This window comes from Rhinolophus sinicus, linkage group LG01, assembly GCF_036562045.2.
Source record: "Rhinolophus sinicus isolate RSC01 linkage group LG01, ASM3656204v1, whole genome shotgun sequence".
Taxonomy (NCBI): domain Eukaryota; kingdom Metazoa; phylum Chordata; class Mammalia; order Chiroptera; family Rhinolophidae; genus Rhinolophus; species Rhinolophus sinicus.
The window spans coordinates 201,601,167-201,611,208 of NC_133751.1; the positions used below are offsets into that span (position 1 = coordinate 201,601,167).

Consider the following 10,042-nt stretch of genomic DNA (forward strand, 5'->3'; position numbering starts at 1 on the left):
CCCTGCCTCATTTCCTGTGTTAGGTCCACATAATGATCCATCAGATGGAAATAATATAGCACTGGTTTGCCTCTGTGCCCCTATTGACAGCTTTCACACAGATGAATAAATCTGCTTTGTTTATGGCATACCATTTCAGAGTGAAAGGCATTTTATAATCTTGCCCTTTCTCATCTTTTCAGTCAAAGTGTTTCTATTCTGTTGTCGTTCACCATTGTAATTGTAAAGGTAAAATACTGATATTTTCTGATGATTTATATCTTTACATCTTAGAAGAATTTATTAACAACAGCAAATGTGAATATTTAATTTATAAGCTAAAAAAATGTATTTTCCTTAATGTCAACTTCTATTATTGATTTTTTTTCTCAACATGTTTGGCATAGTACGTGCATTGAACTTTGGTGACATGGAATGTGAAATGCTTTATTTTGCTGAGTAGGCCCAAGAATTTAGGCTGAGATTATGATTTGGGGGAGGGGTGGGAAGCAGGAGTAGGGATAAATCACTAGTCACCACCTGTCATTGTGTTCCGAGCTTCTCGTGTACAGGATGGTCCTCAGCCCTCATTTATTACTCCAGACAGACTCCCAAGATAGTGAAGAATAATGTAAAACAATCTTACTGAAAAAACAAAACAAAATTGTGCAGCATACTTTTTTTTAAAATCTGAGCTTTAGTGTAATGACCTTTACCTTCAGTTTGAGATAATATAGGGTGAGAGCGTGTCCAAGCTTTTCAACTCTGAACAGTTGGTTTCCACTTGAAATGGATGTCTTTGATTGGATGCTAAAACGTTAAGTAGACAAGGTACCACCGCACTAAAGAAAAATGTACACCAGCAATTAGAAGCATAACATTATATATTAGGTCATTATATCTTAATTTTACCTATTTATTGTTTTGAAATGAGATCATCCGCACACTGGGATAGCCTTAGTTTGCCCTTGCGACATGGAACCCTCAAGGTTGGGAGCTACAGAAGGCTCCCTGTTTCTTGCTTACCATGTCCCCTCAAACATAGATCTCCATTCAGACAAGTTATTTTCAACTGGGAAATCTGTTCTGCCCATCCAACGTCTTAGGGTCATAGATCCATAATCACAGACTAAGTTGGAATACCATTAGAAATAACAACAATAATAACAGTTTCCATTTATTGAGTGTCTATGCATACCTAAAAATAAGCAGGTAGTAACCAACTTAGTTCTTACAGCAACGCTTGCAGGTGAGTGATATTTCTGTCCTGTAGATCAGGGTCTATAAACCATAGCCTAGGTCTAATCTAACCAGCCACCTGTTTCTGTATATAAAGCTTTATTGGGCCAGTTTATGTATTATCTATGGCCACTTTCACACAGTGAGAGTTAGAGAATCACAATACAGGCTGTATGGCTTACAATACCTAAATTATTCTCAGAGAGGACAAGTTAGTTTTCCCCAAGGTCTCACAACGAAGAAGCGCTAAAGCTGAGATTCAAATCTGTAACTACCACGTCTATGTTCTTAACCACAAATGCCGCACCACCCCTCCTTTCGGAGCCAAACCAGGTTTGACCGGCAGAACTTGAAAAGGTGATGGGACTTGCCCAAGGTCATATTTGAAATTATAAGGGGAAGGGCCTTGGGCATAATATAAAAGATCATTCTAATTTTTAAAAAAAGATTCTGATTAAAAATGTAGCTAACATACAATATTTTATTAGTTTCAGGGGTCCACCATAGTTATTCAACATTTATATACCTGAAGAAGTGATCACCATGATAAGTCCAGTAACCATGTGACAGTCTACCACGCTATCACAATATTATTGACTATATTCCCCATGCTGTACATTACATCCTCATGACTTGTTTGTTTCATACCTGGAAATTTGGACCTCTTATTCTCCTTCCCCTTCTCCCCCTCTTTAAATGTATCAATTATAGTTGACATTCAATATTATTTTATATTAATTTCAGGTGTACAGTATAATGGTTAGACATTTATATAATTTAAGAAGTGATGGGCCGGCCCGGTGGCTGAGGTGGTTAGAGCTCCATGCTCCTAACTCCGAAGGCTGCCGGTTCGATTCCCACATGGGCCAGTGGTCTCTCAACCACAAGGTTGCCAGTTCAATTCCTCGAGTCCTGCAAGGGATGGTGGGCAGCGCCCCCTGCAACTAAGATTGAACACAGCACCTTGAGCTGAGCTGCCACTGAGCTCCTGGATGGCTCAGTTGGTTGGAGTGCATCCTCTCAACCACAAGGTTGCCGTTTCGACTCCCACAAGGGATGGTGGGCTGCGCCCCCTGCAACTAGCAACAGCAACTGGACCTGGAGCTGCGCTGCACCCTCCACAACTAAGACTGAAAGGACAACAACTTGAAGCTGAACGGCACCCTCCAACTAAGATTGAAAGGACAACAACTTGACTTGGAAAAAAGTCCTGGAAGTACACACTGTTCCCCACTAAAGTCCTGTTCCCCTTCCCCAATAAAATCTTAAAAAAAAAAGAAAAGTGATTCCCTTGACTATTCTAGTACCCAGCTGGCACTGTACATAGTTATTACCACATTGTTGACTATATGCCCTATGTTTTACATCCTCATGATTATTTTGTAACTATCAATTTGTACTCCTTAATGCCTTCACTTTTTTCACCTTGGCGCCCAACCCTCTCCCATCTATCACCCCAACAAATCTAGTACCCATCTGACACCATACATAGTTATTACAATATTATTGACTATATTCTTTATGCTATACTCTACATCACCATGATTACACTGTAATAACAAATTTGTACTTCTTAATCCCATCCCATTTTTTCACCCACACCCCTATTCCCCCTCCCATCTGACAACCATCAAAATGTTTTCTGTATCTATGAGTTTGTTTCTGCTTGTTTGTTAATTTTGTTCTTAGATTGCACATATAAGTGAAATCACATTGCGTCTTTCTCTGTCTGACACTCCACACAGCACAATACCCTGCAGGTCCACCCATGCTACCCTACTACAGATGGCAAGAACCCATTCTCTTCCATGGCCAAGCAATATTCCATGTATATATGTACCACCTCTTTATCCATTCTTCCATCGACAGACACCCAGGCTGCCTCCACATCTTGGCCATTGTAAACAATGCTGCAATGAACATATGGATGCACACATCTCCTCAGAGTAGCATTTTGGGTTTCTTCAGATAAATGCCCAGAAGTGGGATTACTGGGTCCTTCATTGTCTCTTCTTATAGCCTTTGTTTTAAAGTCTATTCCGTGTGGTATAAGTATTGCTACCGCAGCTTTTTTTCTTTTTTAATTTTCATTTTCATGAAATATCTTTTTCCATACCTTTACTTTCTGTGTGTGTCTTGCGATCTAAAGTGATTCTTGTGTAGGTAGCATATGTAAGGGTTTTGTTTTCTTATCCATTCAACCCTTCTATGTCTTTTGAGTGCAGCATTTAATTCATTTACACTGAAAAGAATTGTTGATAGATATGTAGCTATCACAGTTTTATTATTCATAATTTTGGTGTTTTTTTCTGTCTTAAAGATGTCCCGCTAACATTCCTTGTAATATTGGTTTGGTGGTGATAAACTCCTTTACTTTTGCTTGTCTGGGAAGCTCTTTATCCATCCTTCAATTATAAATGATAGCCTTGCTTGGTAAAGTATCCTTGAATGTAAGGCCTTGCTTATCATCACATTGAATATTTTGTGCCAATCCCTTCTGGTCTGCAAAGTTTCTGTTGAGAAATCAGCTGACAGTCTTATGGGAGCTCCCTTATAAGTTACCAGTTGCCTTTCTCTTGCTGCTTTTAGAATTCTCTCTTTGTCTTTAACCTTTGCCATTGTAATTATAATGTGTCTAGGTGTGGGCCTGTTGGGTTCATCATGTTTGGGACTCTCTGCACTTTCTGAACCTGTATGTCTATTTCCTTCACCAGGTTAGGGAAGTTTTCAGTCATTATTTTTTTTCAAATAGGTTCTGTCTCTTGCTTTCTCTCTTCTCCTTCTGGTACTCCTATGATGTGAATGTTGTTACATTTGATGTTGTCCCAGAGGCCCCTTAAACTATTCTAATTTTTTTGGATTCTTTTTTCTTTTTGCTGTTCCAATTGGGTGTTTTATGCTACCTTGTCACCCAAATTGCTGATTTGATTCTCTGCTTCATCTAGTATGCTGGTGACTCCTTGTAGTGCATTCTTCATTTTTCAGTTGTATTCTTCACTTTTTTTTTTTTTTTTTTTTTTTTAAGTTTTCTATGTTCTTTTTTGTGCTTTCTACCTCTTTGCTGAAGTTCTCCCTAAGTTCCTTGAGCATTCTTATAACCATTGTTTTGAACTCTGTCTCTGGTAGGTTGCTTGCCTCCATTTTGTTTAGTTCTTTTTCTGGATTTCTCTCCTGTTCTTTCATTTGGGACACATTTCTTTGTTTCCTCATTTTGGCTGCTTCTCTGTGTTTGTTTCTATGTATTAGGTAGATCTGCTATGTCTCTGTCATGCAGGGTGTCAGGCGGGGTCTCTGGTCCCGCTCCCCACATAAGAATGCAGGACATGGTAAGACCAAAAAGGAACACACACGGAGCCATAGATAGGGGAATCATACCACTACATTCTCACTGGCAGCTGGGTTTGAGACATAGGAAGCAGGGGCCACACTATCTGTAACCTGCCATCTACTTCTCTCTGCCAACCAACCTCACTTGCTAGCTGCAAGCCACCATGCTAACTGCAATCTGCTCTTGCTAGCTCAGCCACCATCCTCTTGGTAGCCCCCATTCTCTGCTAGCATAGCCACAGCAGTTATATTAGTGGCCAGTGGCTCACTGGTTACAGCTGACGGTCAACTAGCCATAGCTGATGGCCATCCAATCACAGTTGATGGCTATTTACTGCCTGAGCCAGCACCTTTCCATGTGAGGCCAAGAGCCTGGAAACTGCACCCCTGGCTCTGTCCCCACAGTCTCCTACCACAAGCAGGTGTGGTGCCCGTTCCATGTATCCACTCCTCCTACCAGTCTCAATGTGGCTTCTTTATATTTTTAGTTGTAGGACTTCTGTTATGCTAGACTTCAGATGGTTCTCCAGGTTGATTGTTCTATAATTTAGTTGTAATTTTAATGGGTTCATGGAAGAATGTAGGCACAGTGTTTATCTACTCCACCATCTTGGATCTTTCCTCCAATATCATTCTAATTTAATCGTTCGGAGACTAGTCCAAGTTTTTTTTTTTTTTAATATAAAATGTCTTTATTCATTTATATGGTAAATACTGTTCTTTACAAAAAATATGTCTTTCAATTGATCAAGCTTAGCTAGAAAATTCATGTGTCTTTTTTATATCGTATGTTGACATTGTAGAGGTTGCAGGATGCAAAAATTAGTTTAATAGGCATTATTAAATAATTTCAGACATATACAGAATCTTGGATAAATGGTTAAAATTATAGATGAACATTAAATGTGGGCACGTGGATATTCCATATATACCAACGAACTTAGAAGATGTGTTTGCACTGTTTTCTGATAAACAACTTGCTTTCTATAAATCTTTAAATACCTAATTCCAAATCTTCCAGCTCCTAGACAAGGATTTCCTCTGTTTGAATTTTCTCCAACTAATTTTTTTCTAGCTGTTTTCCAGTTGCTGCTTGTTCTTTCAATTGTTGGATTGCTTTCAGTTTCTTCTTTAGGTTCTGATTTGTTTTTTGTTTTGTTTTTTCTCTTTTTTTGTTTTTGTTTTTTTGTTTTTTTTAAAATCTTTTTTCTCTCAGGGTCTCCAGAAGTTGACTGAGAGGTAGTATTTTTCTACTGAGCTCTGTGGGGCAGAAGTAGGTGCCAAATCTGGTGGGCTCTTTTCACTTCTTGCTTCCTGTTTTGCAGCTTTCTTAGCCTCATGCTTCCTTTGATTGGCTGTTTTTGAGCTTATCATTTCCTGGTTGTGGTTTCATATTCAGAGGTAGTTCCTCCTGATGCAATTTGGAATTGGTGACTGGTTTATTTCTTAAAGCTGGGGGTCTATAACCTGTTGCAGCTTTAGGTTCTTCACTGGGTACTTCACTTGGAACTGCTTGGTAAGTTATTGTTTTTGTTGGAAATATTCCATCTAAAAGTGGCTGCCAAGAAACCTGCCATAATTCTGCATTCGATGGCACATCATACTTGTGCAAGACAGCACGAGTAAAATGCCAAATGTTGTACCCATTATTCACAAGTAACCTGGGAGCACACGTGGCTGTTAAAATATACTCACCATCTGGGCATCAAGCAAAATATGTAGACTCAGAAGCCACTGGTTTAGAAATAAGTTTGTAATTTTTAACATCCCACACATCCATTTGTCCCCTGAGATTTCCAAATCCAGCTAGAACTAATATATGTCCATCAGGGCTTTAGTAGGCTGCATTATGAGGACCAGTTCTGAAGTCAAACACAGGATCACATCTTACGTTGAACATTGTTGCTTTAGCAGGCATAAAACCATAAACAGCACAGAACTCAGTAGAACTAGAATTCCAAGCTACATCATAAATGGGGTCGTTTTTTGGTAATTGCACTACAGCACTCTCTGTTTGTTGCAATGTAGTGCAGTGTTTGTTGCCCATAGTAGGAAGCTCCTGTCTTGTCAACATCTGTACTAGCTATTACCAACACAACAGTAGCCTTTTTATTCCATAGCATTGTAACCTTATCTGCCTTAGAGAAATTTTTATTGGCTAGAGCTGCATGAGGTCTATCAAAGTTGGGATACTGACATACGAGTAATCCAACAGATGAAGCTGTGCCCTTACTTCCTGGAACATAGACAGACACCTTGTATGGTTGCGGTCCAGGTGATAACACAAAACAATTTTTTGCAAATGCAATGAATTTGCAATTGTATTTAAATTGTTTCCAAAGAAGTGAACTTCATGGTTAACATTTGGGCACATAATTTTATCTTCTGACCAGGAAGGACACGAATTTTGTACTTTTTTCTGGAAGACTTCGAACATGTCCCTGTTTTCACATCATAAAGTTATAGGTTGGAAATTGTAGCTGTGCCACCTTTAGAAGCAGTATAAGGCTGCCATGTTGCCAGGATAGTGTTTTTTGGCAAGAACTCAAGGCAAACTGCCTTTGGGAGATCGTGGGAGTTAGTAGTTCCTTGTTAGTGACACTGATAATATTTATTTTTTTTCTGTTGCCCCAGGCAAACGAGGTCCCATGCTTACTAAAAGTATAGACTTTGCAATTTTTCCCAGATTCCCTTGGAAACACTGTGCTTTCTGTAAAATGTGGTGGTCCATTCACCATACACAGTCCTTTTTTTTTTTTCTTTCAGGACTTTATTGGGGAACAGTGTGTACTTCCAGGCCTTTTTTCCAAGTCAAGTTGTTGTCCTTTCAGTCTTAGTTGTGGAGGGTGCAGCTCAGCTCCAGGTCCAGTTGCTGTTTCTAGTTGCAGGGGGCACAGCCCACTATCCCTTGCGGGAGTCCAACCGGCAACCTTGTGGTTGAGAGGATGCACTCCAACCAACTGAGCCATCTGGGAGGCAGCTCAGCTCAAGGTGCAGTGTTCAATCTTAGTTGCAGGGGGCGCTGCCCACCATCCCTTGCGGGACTCGAGGAATTGAACTGGCAACCTTGTGGTTGAGAGCCCACTGGCCCATGTAGGAATCGAACCGGCAGCCTTTGGAGTTAGAAGCATGGAGCTCTAACTGCCTGAGCCACCGGGCCGGCCCCTACACAGTCCTTTTGATCCTTGGATTGTCAGGAGCAGCATGGACGGCACCATGTTGTCTCAGAAAGTGAGAATAGTCCAAACTTTTGATGAACTAAATGATTGCCCATTTTTCTGTAAAGTATCATAAGTTCATTTAAATAATAAGTAAGGAGTGAGTTCTTCTTTAAGACGCTCACACACTCTTAGGGAAAACTAAGGATTGAGTAAAAGAGTTGAATATGCCTCACTGGTATATTAACACATTTCTATGAAAGTAACCATATTTTCCCCGAAACATATTTAGTAAGAATAGTGGCATTGTTTTACATTTTTGCAAATCTCTTTAACGTCTCTGGTACTTTTCCAAACTCAGTCCTCTCTTCTTCCTGTCATTTTCCTCCACTTGGGAACCAGTGGATCTCTTACCTCTTCCTGCTTCACCTGACAATGGAAGAGTCTTCCTCAGTGTTAATTTGAGACCCTCAACCCAACCTGCTCTGCTTTTCGTTGCTGTTGGCCCACACAATTCATCTGTAGCACCTTTAATACATTGTCAGCAATCTCTGCTCCCTGCCATGACTCAGTTCCCCTTTCCTAGATGACGAATGCTGCTGCTTTTCAGTCTTTGCAATTCAACATCAGCATTTCTCACCCTATCTCCTGTTCTCTGAATACGTTGAGTTTGGAGATTTCCAGTTCATATAAGCCATGCTCCATTCATTATTGTGTTTAAGGATGGGTCATTAGCTTTTGAAAGGGAGATTAGAAATCTTGCCATCTTAGCCCACAGCTGCACCATCTAAGCCTAAAGGTACTGAAAAGATGGCATTCAAATCTACTAATAAAAGTGTAAATCTGAAACAAAATATGATTCAAAGGTATCTTTTCCTTGAGTTTATGATGTTACATTTTTACCTTTTGGTACCTTTTAAGTTGTGGCATCGTTTTGAGAGTATTCATTCAGAGTTTAAAGAAAAAGGAATTGAATATTTTAAATGTAGATGTGATGAGTTCATTAAAAGTAAAAAATTGATCATTACAGCTTTTCAAACCAGCAATGCAACAGCCTTTGAAGTACACTGCAGGGTAAGTGAATTGCCTGGAGAAAGGCATATAAGCCTGTACAGCTGACGTTGCCGAATGTCTGCTGGATGGAGAGTCAGCAGAAGAAATCATAGCAGTACCACTTTCCAATAATACAGTAGCTTGTCAGAGTAAAGATTTAGCTGCAAACATGAAGGCTGAGTTACTATCTTGACTACAGATTTGTCTTACAAATGGACAAATCAATAAATGTGGCTGGATTCGCTGTTTCACTTCTATGCATCTAGTATCACACCAACTATTAATAGTAAAAGATCTTTTTTCATGTGAATGCTTGGAAGAAAACACAAGTGGTGCTAAAACGGGCAAAATACTGAAGAATGTTATTCACTCTCATGGTTAATCCTGGAGCGACTGTGTTCATGTTTTTGCTGACGGTGCAAAAGCAACGGCAGGTCAAACTGCTGGTGAGTTAGCGTGTGTCAAAGCAGTGACACCAAAATGCACTGAAGTCACTGTTTTTCGCTTCCATGCATTTGCAGTTAAATAATGGCCAGATTCATTTAAGGATGTCCTTGATGAAACAGTAAAAACCGTCGCCTTTTATTACGTCTTTACCCTTGAGTCCACATCTTTTTAATGTCCTGTGTGACAAAATGGGAAGTAGATATGCACAAAGCACATCTGCTTCAAATCAAAGAATCAAAGTCTAATGGCCGTTTTGAGGAAAAGCACTTGTGTAACTGAGGTGCAAACTGAACTTCTGCTTTTTTCATGAAATACCATAATTTTGTTTGGCAGACATGTTACTGAAAATCAGGCTGCCACTTCAAGGAAAATAACTGCCGTATCTGTTGTCAATGATAATATTCAAAAGAAAATTAGAATTTTGGAAAACTTCTATCAACCTCCATACATTTGTCCACTTCCCAAATGAGATATAACCCACAGACCATAAAATTCACTTTTTAGAAGTGTGTAGTTCAGTGTTTTTATATATTCACAAAATTTGGGCAACCATCACGGTATCTACTTCCAGAACATTTCCTCACCCCACGCCCAGCAGTCATTTTCCATCCCCGTCTCCTCTCAGACTCTGGCAACCATTAATATACCTTCTATCACTATGGATTTGCCTATTCTGAACATTTCATATAAATCACACAATAGTCATCTGGTGTCTTAAAATAGTGTGTGAAATATGAAAACATTGGGAAGATCTACAAAACTCAGTGGACCACTATTTTCCAAATGACTAAAGCATTATGTTACAAAATCATAAACGGGTAAAAGATCCATTCAAAGTG

At 39.5% G+C, this 10,042-nt stretch overlaps 1 protein-coding gene and 1 pseudogene across 2 annotated transcripts in view; one reads left to right on the plus strand and one right to left on the minus strand.

Annotated features, from left to right (window-relative positions):
- Positions 1–10,042, plus strand: part of FBXO36 (F-box protein 36) — an 86,238-nt gene that overhangs the window by 69,501 nt on the left and 6,695 nt on the right. The window lies entirely within an intron of this gene.
- LOC109438832 (eukaryotic translation initiation factor 2A) lies at positions 4,261–7,361 on the minus strand (annotated as a pseudogene).